This window comes from Triticum dicoccoides, chromosome 5A, assembly GCF_002162155.2.
Source record: "Triticum dicoccoides isolate Atlit2015 ecotype Zavitan chromosome 5A, WEW_v2.0, whole genome shotgun sequence".
Lineage (NCBI taxonomy): Eukaryota > Viridiplantae > Streptophyta > Magnoliopsida > Poales > Poaceae > Triticum > Triticum dicoccoides.
The window spans coordinates 192,700,560-192,718,905 of NC_041388.1; the positions used below are offsets into that span (position 1 = coordinate 192,700,560).

Below are 18,346 nucleotides of genomic sequence, written 5' to 3' on the forward strand. Positions count from 1 at the left end.
CGCATTTACCCTATGGTGGATATTTCGAAAACATTATGATTTTATGTAAGTATTTGACACCCGCCGTAGGTGACGGCGTGCATGGATGGAAGTTATGTGTGATTTTAGTCGGGACAAATTTTTCATGGAGATCTTTATTCACTTTGCAAAATTTCCAGATATCGACTCTTTTTATTAATTTATTTTGTGTGTCTGTTGTATTGTATTAGGCGGTGGAAATTCACCCTGGTCGTTTACACTCAATGGTGTATTTTATCATTTTCACCATTTAAAGTAATTCATTTGTTTTAATCGAACTATATTTCCTTTGGCCAAAATCGGTGTCGATAGATGCCCCTCGAGATCTGAATGCGAGCATTTTTTTAATTAATATTCGGATTCAGAGCTCGAAAATATGCATATATTTATTTTTTTGAGCGTATTTCTAATATTTGGCATAGCATTGGAGGTGTACGCACATACTATTATTTATTCAAAAAAAAAATCATCGGCCAGATATTAGCCTCACGTATATGTGGTACGCTGCTTTGAAAGTTTGTTAGGATTGCTTAATCGGATAAGGACTCAATACTAGAAAGTTGTTATCAGCGGCCGGCCTCGTCGCCATATAAGTGCAGTTTTAGCAGGAGTCTACACCCTTTTTTTCTCTTTTCCTCACGTCATCAACCAGCAGGACTATTTTTCCTGCGTACAACTGGGCTGCCTCTAGCCTAACTCAGATCTTCCGGCCATCAGGTACGCATTGCTACTTCCCTTGTTTTCTTAAGATTCCTCTTAATCTAATAATCCTATTAATCTCCTTTTTTCAGGAGGAAACAAGTTTCGATTGGATCCGCTGATCTTAGTAGAGGCAGATGTGTTTTGGGCTTAAGGTCAGTGACGTCGTGATTCTCCTGTCTCCTATAAGTATCCTTTCAGACCACTATTTACGACGTTCATCTTGTCTAATTACTGTCATCATACTTGAGATCTATAGGAATTCTTGTTTCATGATTGACGTGCCGGCAAGCTTCTATACGAACTTTGTCCGGCGTACATCCATGAGACTAAATATACATGTCCAAAAATTTCAGTAGCCTGAAGTTAGAACAATTTTTTTTAAACTTTAAGATGTTATAATATATTTGTAGATTCTCGTTTCATGGTTGACGTGCCGGCAAGCTTCTATACGAACTTGGTCCGTGGTACATCCATGAGGCCAGATATACCTATATAATATTTTTTTCAGTGGCCTAGAGCGATAACAATCCTTTTTTAAGATATTATCATATATTTGGCATGGATCTCTCTCATAGTTGGCGTGCTGGGAGCTATGATTTTTCCCCGTCCATCGCACAACTATAGAGATAAACATTATATGAAACTGTTGTTATCCACTTGTCTCCCATTTGGCAATCCGGCAAGTCTTCATGACTTGGTCCATCGCACAAATGTGGGGATTATAAGATATTAAATGTGCCATTATATAACAGAGTTGAATTTTCTCATCATTGGCGTCCCGGCAAGTTTCTGTATGAACTTGGACCGTCGCACAGTTAACCTACATGAGCATGCGTATTTTTTTACTTATGCTCCCTTCTTTTCAGGAAGCATTCAGTTATTCATCGATTAACTGAAAACGAACGAGCACCCTGAAAATTCAGGTAATACATATAGAGCCTTTTTATGTTTAACTTTCAGAAACGCTTTATTTCAATTCACGCCGGTGATTTTATTTTCATATATGTGTGTGTAGATGGCGCATGGTCAACCTTTGGTTTCCTCCTATCAGTTGACCATATCCGAATTAGCTAAACAACAGTTGTGTGAGCCAGCAACTCATGAATTGGCTAACCCGGTACTTGTCCATTCAACATTATCACGGGGAACTTTGGATTCTTCCCCCGTGGATGGCATTCCGAGCATTCGTTTCACGCCTTGTGTTACCATCCAATGGCACCCATTCCTAGAGCTGATCTAGACTTCACTTTAGGGACCAGGATAGTATCACAAAAATTGGGCTGGGAGTATCATGAAATACAGTATGTCAAACGTCCAAAGGGTTATACTCAATGGGGTGTTGAGGTCTTAAACAATCATTATTTTAATCTGCAAGGGGGCGAAGAAAATACGGACTACATTCGTGGCGCCATTTATTGTTCCCTTTGCGATTATTCTGTCAGCCCCTCTTTGCTCCGCTCTTTACTAGAGAGGTGGAGTCCTCAAACCAATACTTTCATGCTCTCATGTGGCGAACGCACCATCACTTTGCTTGATATGTTACTTATGGCTGGGCTGCCTATAGTTGGCGAACCCTACGAAGAATATATCCCGTCACTCACTAAGTTAAATCCTTCATTACTCTTGTACCCCAACTTTTTATTTGATCTTTTGGATATGTGGGAGGTTCTTTCCACCGAAAGCAAGCATAAAGAAAAATTTGGTACTTTCCAGGCTTGGTGTGATTATTTCCACAACAAGCGGGCTGATTTTTCGCCATCCGCCAGTCTTCGTAAAAGTCGTATGTATGTCGCAGCTTTTGTCGCGCTTTGGCTTTGCTGCGTTGTGGTCGTTGGTGAAGGGCCGTTTATTCGCCTTGGCGTCCTTGTCATGGCGTCTTGGATTGCTTTAGGGCGGAAGATATCATTGGCACCCCTTGCGCTTTCCTCCCTATATCTTGCTCTTCGTCGTATCAGCACAAATCCTGTTGGGCCTTCCTTTGAACAGACACCTCTGTCTATCCACTATATTATTGGATGGATGCATCTTTATCTGAAGAAAGCTTTTGGGGCCAAAGGCAAAGGGGAAAAACTTCCTTCTCCGAAGAGACTTCCTATGCAACTGGCTATGCTAAGCACCATGTTCCGACCACCCAAGGTCTTTTCCCCGGAGACCGCGCATGAGTTTTTGGAAAACCATAATAATATTATATGGTGCCCCTATTCCTCGCGCAACCTGACAGGGGTCGATCAACTACAAAGGTTCTTTGCCATTTCTATTCGTCGGGGAATGCTTCCTTGGAGGTTCTCGGCAGAGTCCACCGATCTATGTGCAGCCGAACCCTATCACCCAGATCGCGTAGCTCGTCAGTTCAAGCTAGATCAACAGGTTCCATACAACCCATTGCAATCACTATTAACTGAAGCTGATGTTGGTGTTGCGTATGCGTACTGGTCACATTTACTGCACCCAGTCCAAAAGGATATCCAGCATGCCCTTGGCACTAATTATGTAGGTAGGGCTTCTCTGGCTTGGACCAACTTGTGGAGGAAATTTGCACATCCACACTCTACAATCTTGAATAGCCTCAAGTCTGGCAATATGTGCGGCAAAATCCCGTACGATGAGAGGAAAAGCATGTGTGCGAAAAGGGGAAAAAAGCTTTACCCCACATGTACTCTTTTAGAGGATGATCTCTTTATCATAAAGGAAGTATTAGTGAGTCATCAAAAGACCTGTTTGAAAAAATCGAGGCAGAGGAGAAGGCTTTTGTGGATCATTGGAATCCAATTTTACATGCTTTTCTTTCGGATGATGAACCTTCTATGAAACCCCGACGTGTGAGTTAAATAACTATTACTTGATTTAACCCGTTTTATGACATCAACTTCCTGTTTCCTATATTTTGTTAACATGTATTTCTTTCTACAGAAGCGAAAGAAAATGGATATTGTTGATTGTCCTTCTCGCGATCCCTCACTTCACGAGCTCGGGGAAGATGCTGCCCTCGTCTCTACAAGTGAAGATGTGAGGCCTTTCACTAAAAGGAAGGTGGATACTCTAAACGAAGAGGATGATTCCAGTCCCATTAGATTGGATGGACCTATCCACATATCTGACCTTGGTAGTGTGGATCTCGATGGCATACTTAGTGGAGAGGTTGATCATGGTCTAGGTGATCTAGATAATTTAAATGTGGATGATTATGGTGTATAAAGCTCAGGTCTTAATCCCCCCCTTGTTTCACAAAGTTTGGACTCAAACTTGTCTCCGAGCGCTGATGTTTTAAACATTTTGTCTACTTCTGAACAGGGTAGATTTATACAGCTCTTATCCACTCTTTGACATTATTATTCATCGTTTCCAAGATTATTAATTTTACTTCTTTCTACATTGCAAGGTGGTACAGAAGGAGCTTCTAATCTTGTTAGAGGCAAAGGAATGATGACACATATTTCAGCGTCACCCGTGGATATTTCTGCCATTACGAAGCCAATTCTGGATGCCATCGATTTGGTGTTGAAGAATGCTTTTGAAGCCTTAGACACCCCTACATTAACTGATTCTCAACGTCGTGACATTTTCCAGGTAGTTCGATCTGTGCTTCCGGTTGGTGATACTGCTCCTCAGATTGCCGCTGTCCGCACAGGTTGGGAAAAATTTGTTTCAATCTCAGATGCAGTGCAGGAAACCCGCAAAACAGTTGAGGATTAGTCAAAGCAAAAGTCTGAATTTGTTACTACAGCAGAGAGCAAGGCTGAATCAATTGAAGCGTCTTTGAAAACCTCAGCAGCAGAGATGTCATCTGTGCTGGAGAAACATGCTTAGAAGAAGGAGCGTGTGGAGGCCCTCTCCGCTCAACTGCAAGAAGCTAATGCCGAGTTGCTTACATATGGAGAGAGGGTCAGGCAACTGGAGTTGGACCGTTCCACCAAGCAGGCTGAAGCCAAGAAGCTGCATGAAGATTTGCTCGAGGCTAATGTGAAAGCTTCAGAGGCACTGGAGGCTCTTAAAGGGAAGATATCAACGCTGGAGAATGATATCAAGTCTATTATCGGAAGTCTGAAGGACTGGCGCTCCAAGTCCAACTGAGTTTTTTTGCTCCTAATAAATTAGACATGTTGTCTATTTACATTTTCTACTCAGACTTACATAAGGCGGCCAATTGGTACACCCATTTTCTCGTATTTTCTCACACACCAGTAGCACCATTCGCGTATACTTGTGTGCGATTTATTCATGTGTACTGAAGGACTATGCAATGCTATTCGTACAGCCCGGCTTTCTGTGTGGTATGGATACTTCGTGCTAATGGCATGAGCTAGCTTTGGTAAAACCTTTATTTATTTATAGTTTTTCTGCTTGAAGCCTTATTACTTTATTTCACTGCTCAATTTTTTTTATCTTTTACAAATCTATTTATATTTTTATGTACACTGCCCTTTTGTACACCAGTTTAAGCTCATGAGAATTTGGAGCCATTTCTTTTTACACCACAGTTTAGACTAGTAAGATATTGGAGTAGCATTTTATGTGCCTCAGTTTATACTCATAAGGGTGTGGGGTGTATATGTACACAATATTTTATGATTCTTTTTTTTCATCACAGTTTATACTCGTAGGTCGTTGGAGTTTTTTTTTGCGTGCCCCAGTTTATACTCTTGAGGGTATGGAGTATATACGTACACACAATTTTTTATGATTCTTTTTTTTCATCACAGTTTATACTCGTAGGTCGTTGGATTTTTTTTTGCGTGCCCCAGTTTATACTCTTGAGGGTATGGAGTATATACATACACACATTTTTTTATGATTTTTCTTTTGCATCACAGTTTATACTCGTAGGTCGTTGGAGTTTTTTTTGTGTGCCCTAGTTTATACTCTTGAGGGTATGGAGTATATACACATATTTTGTCTTTACTCAAGCATAGTAACGCTTAAGGAATTTCCCGTTTACCGGTGGCGGACAATATTGGCCATCAGGAGAAATTATCCTGTATGCGCCGCTAGAGTAGACTTCCTTTACGATGTAGGGACCCTCCCATTTTGGCTCGAACTTTCCCCCCATACGGCGTGTAACATTCATTGGACGGATGACGGCGAGCACTAGGTCTCCTTGCTTGAATGATCTCCTTTTAACGCGCTTGTCGAAAGCACGTGACATTCTAGCCTGGTACGCCTCCAAATTTTGTAATGCCTGAAGGCGTTTTCCTTCGAGCATTTCGAGTTCGCCGAGGCGTAATTTTATGGCCTCTTCTTCAGAAAGTTTCTCCTGAATAGCAACTCTAAGCGAGGTAATTTGTACCTCTAACGGCAGAACTGCCTCTCCGCCAAATACGAGGGAGTATGGTGTCATTCCAGTTGGTGTACGTGTCGTGGTTCTATAAGCCCACAAGGCCTCAAGAAGTTTGTCATGCCACTCACGCTTATTTCTAGACACGACTTTCTTTAACAATTTGCACAGGTTTTTATTAAAAGCTTCTACTTGTCCATTAGCTGCCGGATTATAAGCCGTAGAATAGTGATGAATTATTTTGAATTTCGAGCATAACTTATCGACATGTTTACTTTTGAATGATCCCCCGTTGTCAGACATGATATGGGAAGGAACTCCGAAGCGATATATGAGGTGTGTTCTTATGAAGTGCTCCACGTGCTCTCCCTTATCCTCTTTTAATGGTATAAGCTCGGCCCATTTAGAGAAGTAATCGGTGGCAGCTAGGATAAATTTATGCCCCTTTGATGATGGTGGATTAATAGGTCCTACTATATCCATTCCCCACATTTCAAATGGCCATGCAATATTTGTGGGATGCAATGGCTCATGGGGTTGATGTATGAAATTACCATGTACCTGGCACTCGTGACACCTTTTTGCAAATTTCATGGCGTCGTCAAACATGGTAGGCCAATAGTAACCAAGATGTCGCAATTGATAATATAACTTAGGGCCACATTGATGCGCCCCACACACCCCAGCGTGCACTTCATTCAAGGCTTTCAAAATTTCATTCCCTGCTAGACAGCGGAGGAGGATGCCCTCGAAGGAACGTCTATATAGGGTATCGTTTATGCATGTATAGTGAACTGACCTTTTCGAACTCTAGACCTTTCTGCGGAGTCCAGAGGTAAATATCCATGGAGCAAGTATTTCAGGAAAGGGCTTCGCCAGTCTCTGACTTCAATTTTGTAGACCTCTGCAGTCATCGCAACCGATGTCGTCGTCTCCTCCTCCTCGGCGAGTATAGGTAGGATTCTGCATTCTTCAACACGAACGTCCATCAGTTGATGTGAAGTTGATGACATACTAGCGACTAAACCCGCTAAGGCGTCGGCCTTTTCATTCTGACTTCTTATAACATGCCGAATATTTAGATCAGCAAACATGGACATGAGCACTTTGGCTCGTTGGAAGTAAGGCATTAGTTCTTCTTTCTTTACCATGTAAATTCCCAGTAGTTGGTTGATCACTAGCTGAGAGTCACCATAACCAGTGAGTGAATCTAGCCCCATATTCAGAGCTAATTCAAGCCCAATAATCAAAGCCTCATATTCAGCCGAATTATTTGAAACTGCTGAAGTTAGGGTAAATGAGTACGGGATTATCCCTTCGCTTGGCGTCACAAAGATGACTCCGGCACCTTCCCCTGATCGTCGACATGCGCCGTCGAAGTACATTTGCCAACATGTACTAGCAACTGATGTAGTGAACACCTCTTCATCCGGGAAGTCATCATATATGGGGAAATCATCGGGTATTGGACGTGTGGCTAGGAAGTTAGATAACGCCTGCCCCTTCATGGCCTTTTGTGGCACAAATTTTATATCAAATTGCGACAAAAACATCGCCCACTTAGCCAGTCTACCTGAAAGCACCATTTTATTTAAGATGTACCTGAGAGGGTCTGCTCTCGATATGAGGTGTACAGTATGCTCTAGCATGTAATGGCGCAATTTTTGTGCTGCAAACACCAATGTGAGGCATATCTTTTCCATGTCCGGATAGTTTCACTCAGCCCCCACGAGGGTGCGACTAAGGTAATATAGGGACATTTCCTTTCCGGACTCATTATTCTGTGCTAAAAGAGCTCCCAACGACATAGGCATGGCTGTCGCATATAAGATTAGAGGACGTTCCATAACTGGTGCACCCAGGATAGGTGGGTGTATAAGGTATTTTTTAATGTCCAAGAATGCATTTCGGCATGCTTGGTCCCACTCAAACGAGACACACTTTTTCATTAGACGTGAGAAAGGTTTACATCTTCCTGATAGATTTGAGATAAACCTCCGAATATATGCTAGGTGACCTTGGAAACTCTTTAGTTCATGTAGGTTTGTGGGTGGTGGCATTTTAACGATCGCTTTTACTTTATCTGGGTCAATTTGGATGCCATTCTTTGTGACCACAAAACCAAGAAATTTTCCGGAGGAAACCCTGAACGCACATTTCATGGGATTCATATTCAAGTTGTGTTCCCTTAGACGCTCGAAAACCATTGCAAGATGTTTCATATGGTCCTCTTCATGTTTTAATTTTACTACTATGTCATCTATATAGCATTCAACGATTACATATAACAACCCATCTTAAAACTATGGTCATCGCTCATTGATATGTCACCCCTGCATTTTTTAGTCCAAATGGTATGACCTTATAATAGAATATGCCTCTGGGTGTTCTGAAAGCCGGTAGCTCTTCATCTTCTGGTGCCATTTTTATTTGATTATATCCAGAATATCCATCCATAAAAGAAAATATTTCATGGTTCATGGTAGCATCGACGAGTATTTTAGATATAGGTATAGGAAAATCATCTTTAGGGCATGCTTTATTTAAGTCCCTAAAGTCTACACACACACGGATTTGACCATTTTTCTTTTTAACTGGAACAATATTGGAAAGCCACTTAGGATATTTAACTTAACTAATGAATCCAGCAGCTATAAGTTTGTCGACCTCAGCTTCTATCTTGGGGAGTAGCTCGGGTCGAAATCTCCTTTGCGTTTGTTTCACTGGGGGAACATCGTCTTGCATGGCAAGCTGGTGCACTGCTACCTCCGGATCCAAGCCTGGCATTTCCTCATAAGTCCAAGCGAAGACATCTTTGTTTGCAGAAAGGAACTTCCGATATTCCTCTTTCTTTTCTTTGGACAGACATGCACCAATAAAAATCGGTTGAGGATCCTCGGCTGTCCCGATATTTATTTCTTCCAAGTCATCAATAGTTGGCTGATTACCATCCTCCATTTGTGGGGATGCCTCAGTTGGGTCTACAAATTCAGTAGAGGTCATACAGACTTGATAGCCTAGCCCATGTCTTTTTTCTTTCAAAGGCTGGCCCTCGTGTAGAGCTTCGAGTTGTTCTCGGGACAACACCTTTTCAAATGGCGCTCGCTGCCCACAACCATCGCACAACGATGGGCCAGTGAGAGTATCATATCCCATTCACTTCATCATATACAAAACTCAGTTATCGTACAGAGAAATAGGCAATGACTCATCATCTTTATTTTCCAAGGTGATATGAACCACATTTTTATTTTTATTTTCACACTCATGTGACTCTTCTTTATCTTGCTCTATTTTATGTTGAACCAAAGGAGGTAAGAGCATAGGCATTTTGGTACCTCTTTTAACAGATGATTTATTGATGACACGGAATATTGGGTCACCCTCTTTCCTTTGGTCACTTGGTATATACTGATAAATCTTTCGGCCAGATGAGGATTCTGCAGTATTTTTCTTTGCCATATTTGATTCAGGTACTACTATAGGCCTTGGCTTGTGTACTTTTCCAACCGGCTCAAAGTAGAATTTTGCATCGGCGTAGAAAGATTCAGCTATGGTGAATGGTCTCTTATCTGCAAATATTCTTACTATTTCTCCAGATTGCTCTTTGTACTTGACACACTGATGGAGTGTAGATGGCACAACCTGATTTTCATGCAACCATGGTCGGCCGAATAGTGCATTGTAAGATGTGGCTGCATCAATCACATGGAATCTCACGTATGTAGATAATGCTTCCATTTTTAGGACGAAGGAAATGGTACCCATGGCCTCTTGACCTAACTAATTAAAGCCGTGAATGACCACATTTGACCGACTCAAATCCTTAGGGGAATATCTAATCCTTTTCAAAGTACGCAGAGGCAACAAATTTATGGCGGATCCACCATCTATGATTATGCGATTTGTTGGCAAGTCGTCAATCTCACCAAACATAAGAAGAGGTCTATTATGCTTCTTTGCTCCTAACAACATGTCCTCATCCGCGAATGTAATATTTAACACATCATTTAATTCAGCTTCCGTCTGTGCAACTTCCACTCTATAATCTTCAGGAAATGACAATGCTGTAACTAGTGCCTTATGTAAATCCGAGGAAAGAGACAAAGCATCATACACAGAAAGCATAACTGGTATTTTCTTCAAATGAGAGATTACATCATACTTGACCGACACCTTAGAATGCGGGTCAATTGTCTCATTCTCAGTTACATCTTTATTCCTAGGCTCCTTTCTAGGTGGAGGATGTGGGTCAGCTAACTGGCGACCTGATCTAAGGTGGACCTGATCCACTTCTGGCGCATCTTCTTCTGGGAAGTGAAGAGACTCGCTATCATCCTCAAACACACCTATAGTGAGAACTTTGAATTCTTCACTAGGCTGAACCTTCATGCGCTTCGCCAGATGCAGATATTTCTTTGGTACGAAGCGCAGAGGAGCGACATCTTCCATCACTCGGGGTAGTACACGGCGTTTTGGCCGTTGTTCCCTCCAATCTTGGGGTTCTTGAGAAGCTGGTACACTGGGCCATCCATCACAGCTGCAGGGAATGTGAGCCTCTCTTTTACGCTGACCCTGGGACGTGGTCCTATGACCGAGGCACGGGAGGAAGCCTGAAGAGATAATTGGGGTAAATTCATATCCTGATGTAAAAATCATATCATCATAAGCTGGCCTCATATTTGAAGATGGACAACTCACCGAGCTATCTTGAAGAGTGGCAACATTTGCTATAGCCATCTTCTTTCCTTTCTTTAAGCTTTTGAGGAGATCAGTATCAATGGTCCCCTCATCAATCATTTTCTGTATGATATTCTTCACAACAAAGCAATCTTTGAGTGTATGGCCCAAAATGTGATGGTAGTGATAGAAATTTGGGTCATGAAATTTTGAAGCTTCTTCTGGCCTTTTGGGCTTGGTAAGTTCTATAAGACTCAACTCCTTTAAACCATTAAAAAGGTCATCAATTTCTTCTACAGGAAAAGAATACTCCCTATTTTGTCGCTCGCTGAGAGTTGGCGTCCTACTAACATGTGCATCTCGCTGCCCTTGATTCCCTATAGGTGCTCTTCTGGGCTAGAACTGAGGTTTTACCGTTGTTGCCTCCATGGCTTGTGCAGACTTGGGTTTCATCGGCAACTTTTCACGCTAACCACCTTTGTCCGTAGGCTTGTTGAACGTTGTTTTTGTTCGACCAGCGACAAGCTCCATAAAATTTTCTATATCGGTGGATTTTGAAGCTAACTCTTCAAACGTGAGGGGCCTCACTCCTTGTAACTGGACAACCACTTTTGAGTGGAGATTGTTCATGCACATGTGCACTGCTTCTGGCTCAGTGATTGGCTGTGGGCAATGAAGACTTAGATTTCTCCATCTATTTATGAAATCAGCCGCCCTCTCGTTGAACCCTTGTTCAGTTTGGGTCAACTCGGTTATGCCCACCGTCCTCTATGTGCTATAAAACCTCTCGAGGAATGAGTTTTGCATTTGTTCCCACGTTTTTATAGAGCTTGGAGGCAGCTTGCTGTACCAAGTGAAGGTAGGCCTAGACAATGTTTGTACAAACTGTCTAAGGAGAAGTGCTTCGTTGTTAGTTGTATCCTGACAAGCAGCAAGGAAGTGTGCTATGTGCTCATGGGGAGATCCACTCCCGTTGAACTTACTAAACTGCGGCTGCCTGTAATTTGTTGGGAAAGGAACTAGGTCCACATCAGGTGGGTACGGCTTAACATACCCTGGCCGCATCGAGTACTGAGTTTGCATTAATTGCGACTTTACCCCTTCAGTGATCATTCTTTGGATCGCCTCAAGGTTAATCCCTGCTCCTCCAGTTTGGCTGCTAGCACATGCGCCACCATCCCCTTCATTTCCTTTGCTCTGGTTATTGCTCATATGAATTTGATGGGCTGCTAGCTCGTCTTCCTTTTGCTGAAGCGCTGCCGTAAGGTTGGCTAATTGCTCCTCAACGGGACGAGTTTCATTCGCAGCTAGGACTTGTTCTATATGCTCTGCACCATGGTGAAGTTCTATCTCATTCTCAGAAGGACAAGGAGTGCTATCTAATAGGGGATTGTAAGACCCCCCATTGCTTGACCCAAGTTCTTCATGATCTGAACCCTTCTGGCTCCATGTCGTGCGGCGAGGACCTTCTACAACAGTTTTACGTGCCTTCTTCCTCTTGAAGTGTATTGATGCTGAGGAGGTTTCGCTACTATTGTCTGTCACCCCTTTGACACCAACTGGCATTGCGTTGAATACTTCAAATCAGTTTCATGAGACCTTCTTACGAGTTGGCCATGGAGCGAGAGCTCTGGTAGTCTTGTTTTCTGTACTTGCCATTTCTTTTGCCCCATTTCCTCCACTGACTTGGCTTATTGATGGAGAATCTCTTCCTTGTATTCTTCTATAACCCGAATCGGCTCGTACTACCATCTCTCTTTGTTTCAGGGCGGCCCGCTTTTTGCGTGCATGAGCAGCCTGCTTCACATACTCTTGTCGTCGTGGATCTACCTTCACAAATTCTTCATATTATGGCCACTTCGATAGAGTTTCTACATGCCGCATGATGGCGCCACCAACATTATCAGCAGAGACAGAGCATCCTGGAAGTATTTCCTTCAAAGCTTGGCAAACATTCTGTGTCATGACGGCATGGAAGCTAGCATGGCTCCCTCCGCGAATCCTCGCATCGATCCTCCTTTCTCTACTTCTGATGGGATATGCCACTTGCTTCCATTGTTGATTGGTCATGTTTGCATCAGTTGCCACTGGGAAATCAAGCCATGCACAGTGAACCCTCTGCCGTCGACGACGACAACGTGTTGGATCAATTGAGCCTTCAAATGACGGTCTTGGTGCTGGCACTGATGAGGACAATGAAGGAAATATGCCCTAGAGGCAATAATAAAGTTATTATTTATTTCCTTATATCATGATAAATGTTTATTATTCATGCTAGAATTGTATTAACCGGAAACATAATACATGTGTGAATACATAGACAAACAAAGTGTCACTAGTATGCCTCTACTTGACTAGCTCGTTAATCAAAGATGGTTATGTTTCCTAACCATGAACAATGAGTTGTTAGTTGATTAACGGGATCACATCACTAAGTGAATGATCTGATTGACATGACCCATTCTATTAGCTTAGCACCCGATCGTTTATTATGTTGCTATTGCTTTCTTCAAGACTTATACATGTTCCTATCACTATGAGCTTATGCAACTCCCGTTTGCCGGAGGAACACTTTGTGTGCTACCAAACGTCACAACGTAACTGGGTGATTATAAAGGAGCTCTACAGGTGTCTCCAAAGGTACATGTTGGGTTGGCATATTTGGAGATTAGGATTTGTCACTCCGATTGTCGGAGAGGTATCTCTGGACCCTCTCGGTAATGCACATCACTTAAGCCTTGCAAGCATTGCAACTAAATGAGTTAGTTGCAGGATGATGTATTACAGAACGAGAAAAGAGACTTGCCAGTGACGAGATTGAACTAGGTATTGGAATACCGACGATCGAATCTTGGGCAAGTAACATACCGATGACAAAGGGAACAACGTATGTTGTTGTGCGGTCTGACCGATAAAGATCTTCGTAGAATATGTAGGAGCCAATATGAGCATCCAGGTTCCGCTATTGGTTATTGACCGGAGACGTGTCTCGGTCATGTCTACATTGTTCTCAAACCCGTAGGGTCCGCACGCTTAAGGTTACGATGACAGTTTCATTATGAGTTTATGCATTTTGATGTACCGAAGTTTGTTCGGAGTCCCGGATGTGATCACGGACATAACAAGGAGTCTCGAAATGGTCGAGACATAAAGATTGATATATTGGAAGCCTATGTTTGGATATCGGAAGTGTTCCGAGTGAAATCGGGATTTTACCGGAGTCCCGGGAGGTTACCGGAACCCCCCGGGAGCTATATGGGCCATAGTGGGCCTTAGTGGGAAAGAGAAGAGGCAGCCCAACATGGGCCGCGCGCCCCTCCCCTCCCTTGGTCCGAATAGGACAAGGAGAGGGGGCCGGCCCCTCTCTCTCTTTTCCCCCCTCCGCGAATCCTATTCCAACTAGGATTGGGGGGGAATCCTACTCCCAGAGGGAGTAGGACTCTCCTGGCGCCTCTCTCCTAGGTTGGCCGCACCCCCCCTTTAGTCCTTTATATACGGAGGCAGGGGCACCCCAGAAACACACAAGTTGATCCACGTGATCTCATTCTTAGCCGTGTGCGGCGCCCCCAGCCACCATAGTCCTCGATAATATTGTAGCGGTGCTTAGGCGAAGCCCTGCAGCAGTAGTGCATCAAGATCGTCACCACGCCGTCGTGCTGACGGAACTCTTCCCCGACACTTTGCTGGATCGGAGTCCGGGGATCGTCATCGAGCTGAACGTGTGCTAGAACTCGGAGGTGCCGTAGTTTCGGTGCTTGATCGGCCGGGCCGTGGAGACGTACGACTACATCAACCAAACGCTTCCGTTGTCGATCTACTAGGTACGTAGATCACACTCTCCCCTCGTTGCTATGCATCACCATGATCTTGCGTGTGCGTAGGAATTTTTTTGAAATTACTACGTTCCCCAACAGTTGCATCCGAGCCTAGGTTTTATATGTTGATGTTATATGCACGAGTAGAACACAAGTGAGTTGTGGGCGATATAAGTCATACTGCTTACCAGCATGTCATACTTTGGTTCGGCGGTATTGTTGGATGAAGCGGCCCGGACCGACATTACGCGTACGCTTACGCGAGACCGGTTCTCCCGACGTGCTTTGCACATAGGTGGCTTGCGGGTGACAGTTTCTCCAACTTTAGTTGAATCGAGTGTGGCTACGCCCGGTCCTTGCGAAGGTTAAAACAGCACCAACTTGACAAACTATTGTTGTGGTTTTGATGCGTAGGTAAGATTGATTCTTGCTTAAGCCCGTAGCAGCCACGTAAAACTTGCAACAACAAAGTAGAGGACGTCTAACTTGTTTTTGCAGGGCATGTTGTGATGTGATATGGTCAAGACATGATGCTGAATTTTATTGTATGAGATGATCATGTTTTGTAACCAAGTTATCGGCAACTGGCAGGAGCCATATGGTTGTCGCTTTATTGTGTGCAATGCAATCGCGCTGTAATGCTTTACTTTATCACTAAACGGTAGCGATAGTCGTGGAAGCACAAGCTTGGCGAGACGACAACGATGCTACGATGGAGATCAAGGTGTCGCGCCGGTGACGATGGTGATCACGACGGTGCTTCGGAGATGGAGATCACAAGCACAAGATGATGATGGCCATATCATATCATTTATATTGATTGCATGTGATGTTTATCTTTTATGCATCTTATCTTGCTTTGATTGACGGTAGCATTATAAGATGATCTCTCACTAATTATCAAGAAGTGTTCTCCCTGAGTATGCACCGTTGCGAAAGTTCTTCGTGCTGAGACACCATGTGATGATCGGGTGTGATAGGCTCTACGTTCAAATACAATGGGTGCAAAACACTTGCACACGCGGAATACCCAGGTTATACTTGACGAGCCAAGCATATACAGATATGGCCTCGGAGCACGGAGACCGAAAGGTCGAGCGTGAATCATATAGTAGATATGATCAACATAGTGATGTTCACCAATGAAACTACTCCATCTCACGTGATGATCGGACATGGTTTAGTTGATTTGGATCACGTAATCACTTAGAGGATTAGAGGGATGTCTATCTAAGTGGGAGTTCTTTAAGTAAATTAACTGAACTTAAATTTATCATGAAACTTAGTACCTGATAAGTATCTTGCTTGTTTATGCTTGTTTGTAGATAGATGGCTTGTGTTGTTGTTCCGTTGAATTTTAATGCGTTCCTTGAGAAAGCAAAGTTGAAAGATGATGGTAGCAATTACACGGACTGGGTCCGTAACTTGAGGATTATCCTCATTGCTGCACAGAAGAATTACGTCCTGGAAGCACCGCTGGGTGCCAGGCCTGCTGCAGGAGCAACGCCGGATGTTATGAACATCTGGCAGAGCAAAGCTGATGACTACTCAATAGTTCAGTGTGCCATGCTTTATGGCTTAGAATCGGGAGTTCAACGACGTTTTGAACGTCATGGAGCATATGAGATGTTCCAGGAGTTGAAGTTAATATTTCAAGCAAATGCCCGGATTGAGAGATATGAAGTCTCCAATAAGTTCTATAGCTGCAAGATGGAGGAGAACAGTTCTGTCAGTGAGCATATACTCAAAATGTCTGGATATAATAATCACTTGATTCAATTGGGAGTTAATCTTCCAGATGATTGCGTCATTGACAGAATTCTCCAATCACTGCCACCAAGCTACAAGAGCTTCGTGATGAACTATAATATGCAAGGGATGAATAAGACTATTCCCGAGCTCTTCGCAATGCTGAAAGCTGCGGAGGTAGAAATCAAGAAGGAGCATCAAGTGTTGATGGTAAACAAGACCACTAGTTCCAAGAAAAAGGGCAAAGGGAAGAAGAAGGGGAACTTCAAGAAGAACAGCAAACTAGTTGCTGCTCAAGAGAAGAAACCCAAGTCTGGACCTAAGCCTAAAACTGAGTGCTTCTACTACAAGCAGACTGGTCACTGGAAGCGGAACTACCCCAAGTATTTGGCGGATAAGAAGGATGGCAAGGTGAACAAAGGTATATGTGATATACATGTTATTGATGTGTACCTTACTAATGCTCGCAGTAGCACCTGGGTATTTGATACTGGTTCTGTTGCTAATATTTGCAACTCGAAACAGGGACTACGGATTAAGCGAAGATTGGCTAAGGACGAGGTGACGATGCGCGTGGGAAACGGTTCCAAAGTCGATGTGATCGCAGTCGGCATGCTACCTCTACATCTACCTTCGGGATTAATATTAGACCTAAATAACTGTTATTTGGTGCCAGCGTTAAGCATGAACATTATATCTGGATCTTGTTTGATGCGAGACGGTTATTCATTTAAATCAGAGAATAATGGTTGTTCTATTTATATGAGTAATATCTTTTATGGTCATGCACCCTTGAAGAGTGGTCTATTCTTATTGGATCTCGATAGTAGTAACACACATATTCATAATGTTGAAGCCAAAAGATGCAGAGTTGATAATGATAGTGCAACATATTTGTGGCACTGCCGTTTAGGTCATATCGGTGTAAAGCGCATCAAGAAACTCCATACTGATAGACTTTTGGAACCACTTTATTATGAATCACTTGGTACTTGCGTAGCGTGCCTCATGGGCAAGATGACCAAAACACCGTTCTCCGGTACTATGGAGAGAGCAACAGATTTGTTGGAAATCATACATACAGATGTATGTGGTCCGATGAAAATTGAGGCTCGTGGCGGATATCGTTATTTTCTCACCTTCACAGATGACTTAAGCAGATATGGGTATATCTACTTAATGAAACATAAGTCTAAAACGTTTGAAAAGTTCAAAGAATTTCAGAGTGAAGTTGAAAATCATCGTAACAAGAAAATAAAGTTTCTACGATTTGATCGTGGAGGAGAATATTTGAGTTACGAGTTTGGTGTACATTTGAAAAATTGTGGAATAGTTTCGCAACTCACGCCACCCGGAACACCACAGCGCAATGGTGTGTCCGAACGTCGTAATCGTACTTTACTAGATATGGTGTGATCTATGATGTCTCTTACTGATTTACCGCTATCGTTTTGGGGATACGCTCTAGAGACGGCCGCATTCACGTTAAATAGGGCACCATCAAAATCCGTTGAGACGACGCCTTATGAACTGTGGTTTGGCAAGAAACCAAAGTTGTCGTTTCTGAAAGTTTGGGGCTGCGATGCTTATGTGAAAAAGCTTCAACCTGATAAGCTCGAACCCAAATCGGAGAAATGTGTCTTCATAGGATATCCAAAGGAGACTATTGGATACACCTTCTATCACAGATCCGAAGGCAAGACTTTTGTTGCTAAGTTCGGAAACTTTCTAGAGAAGGAGTTTCTCTCGAAAGAAGTGAGTGGGAGGAAAGTAGGACTTGACGAGGTAACTGTACCTGCTCCCTTATTGGAAAGTAGTGCATCACAGAAAACTGTTTCTGTGACACCTACACCAGTGAGTAAGGAAGCTAATGATGATGATCATGAAACTTCAGAACAAGATACTACTGAACCTCGTAGATTAACCAGAGTAAGATCCGCGCCAGAGTGGTACGGTAATCCTGTTCTGCAAGTCATGCTACTAGATCATGATGAACCTACGAACTATGAAGAAGCGATGGTGAGCCCAGATTCCGCAAAGTGGCTTGAAGCCATGAAATCTGAGATGGGATCCATGTATGAGAACAAAGTATGGACTTTGGTTGACTTGC

At 43.1% G+C, this 18,346-nt stretch overlaps 1 long non-coding RNA gene across 1 annotated transcript; it reads left to right on the forward strand.

Moving 5' to 3' along the window:
• Window positions 1-644: 644 nt before the first annotated feature.
• On the forward strand, window positions 645-1,740 carry LOC119297129. The gene is made up of 3 exons (XR_005145540.1): window positions 645-735; window positions 810-872; window positions 1,587-1,740. It is a non-coding gene; the product is annotated as an uncharacterized LOC119297129 (long non-coding RNA).
• Window positions 1,741-18,346: the final 16,606 nt, after the last annotated feature.